This window comes from Priapulus caudatus, unplaced genomic scaffold (assembly GCF_000485595.1).
Source record: "Priapulus caudatus unplaced genomic scaffold, Priapulus_caudatus-5.0.1 Scaffold1281, whole genome shotgun sequence".
NCBI classification, from domain to species: domain Eukaryota; kingdom Metazoa; phylum Priapulida; class Priapulimorpha; order Priapulimorphida; family Priapulidae; genus Priapulus; species Priapulus caudatus.
The window spans coordinates 90929-92866 of record NW_014578342.1 but is presented as its reverse complement, the minus strand read 5'-3'; positions in this window follow the sequence as shown (position 1 = coordinate 92866).

Genomic DNA, 1938 nt, shown 5'->3' with positions numbered 1-1938 from the left:
TCCTCCTCCTCCTCCTCCTCCTCCTCCTCCTCCTCCTCCTCCTCCTCCTCCTCCTCCTCCTCCTCCTCCTCCTCCTCCTCCTCCCTCCTCCTCCTCCTCCTCCTCCCTCCCTCCCTCCCTCCTCTCCCTACCCTCCCTTCCTCTATCCCTCCCTCCCTCCCTCCCGCTCTTCCTTCCTTCCCCAGAGATGTTCGCACATACCGACACGGCGGCAGTAACTAGTGAGAAACACGTGCGGGAGAGAATCTACGCAGAATCCTCCTCCACGCAGCATCACGCCGCAGGATGCGTGTCGCATGGCAACCGCATCCTCTCACGGCCGCAGCTTCCGCCGGGGATGGTCGCACGGGAATCCCACCTCGCGAGTATGCTGATCAAGATGACGTCATCGTCAGGAATGCCGGCCTGAGAAAGCTAGCTTGGCTATTATCTTTTTATAAGTATCTTTCTTTATATTTTCTTTATAAAATAAGTGGCTTCCGCTAGCACGTTGTTCGAATGATAAGAACGGGGCTGCTATTGAAATGAGAACAACGAGTACATTTAATATCAGTGCAGTCAACTCTCCAAACAACCAACCACCCTCGGCATCGTCCATTTAGTTTGATTTTCTGTGAAGTTCAATTTATAGGCGGCCTATTCCAATCATATATTATATGTCGCAGAGGGCGTTAGAACTTCGTCCGGTTTAACGTGAGATTCGGTTTCGGGGGCGTTCTGAATTTGCATAGTCGACTGTATCATTGTATGATGGCGGTGTGATAATACTGGGAGAAAATCCAGGGCCGTAGCCTGTGGGGGGGAGCAAGGCGGCAGTTGCCCCCCTAGATTTTGGAGCAAAATTAAAAAATAAATTGTTCTACTAAAAGAGAATTGTCGTAGTCAGAATGAAGGCTGTACATGTACTCAAAAGTGCCTCAAATACCATATCCTGCTATCCACATTTTAAAATTTTTATGGAGGTGGACCCCAAAACCCCCCACCTGTCTCTCACCCCCTCAGTGAAACCATGGATCCGCCACTGCCCCCTAGGTATTTGCCCTTATGTATTTGCTCAGCCTACGGCCCTGAATTATCGTAGCAATGAGAAACGTCGTAATAAAGAAACTTCTGTATAATAGTTGACTGAAGCGTATAGAGAAAGAAAGCATCGTAGCATGCAGCCAATTTCTCGACGAGAGACCTCCTTGGGTCATAAAATTGCCGATTGCAGCAGAGATGATTGGGGTTTGTGAGAATTATATAAATAACACACGTTTTATATGAGCGGTGTATTATGAGAACTCGTAGACACTAGTGCCATAGAGACAGGAGAAAATGAGAAATTTCCCCCACTCGTGAATGTTTGCTTTACTATGCGTAATAATGCTTACCGCGTGGGCTTCTTCATAAAATAACTATTTCACTAGGAAATATGAAGTAGCGTGTCAATACGAATGTAATATTGTTGTGTAGTTTTGTTCTTTACAGCATCGTAAAATCACCTCTCTCTCCTCAGCTAACCCTCTCCCCGCACCCCACCCCCTCTCCACGCACCCTCACTCCCTCTCCGCACCACTCACACTTTCCCCCTGCGGGGAGAGAGTGAGGGTAGAGAGTGAGGGTGCGGGGAGAGAGTGAGGGCCCCCACACCCTCACTCTCTCCCGCCCCTAACTCTCTCCACGCACCCTCACTCTCTCCCCGCACCCTTACTCTCTCCCCACACCTTCACTCTCTCACCGCACCCTCACTCTCTCACCGCACCCTCACTCTCTCCCCCCCCTAGATTTTAGAGCAAAATTAAAAAATAAATTGTTCTACTAAAAGAGAATTGTCGTAGTCAGAATGAAGGCTGTACATGTACTCAAAAGTGCCTCAAATACCATATCCTGCTATCCACATTTTAAAATTTTTATGGAGGTGGACCCCAAAACCCCCCACCTGTCTCTCACCCCCTC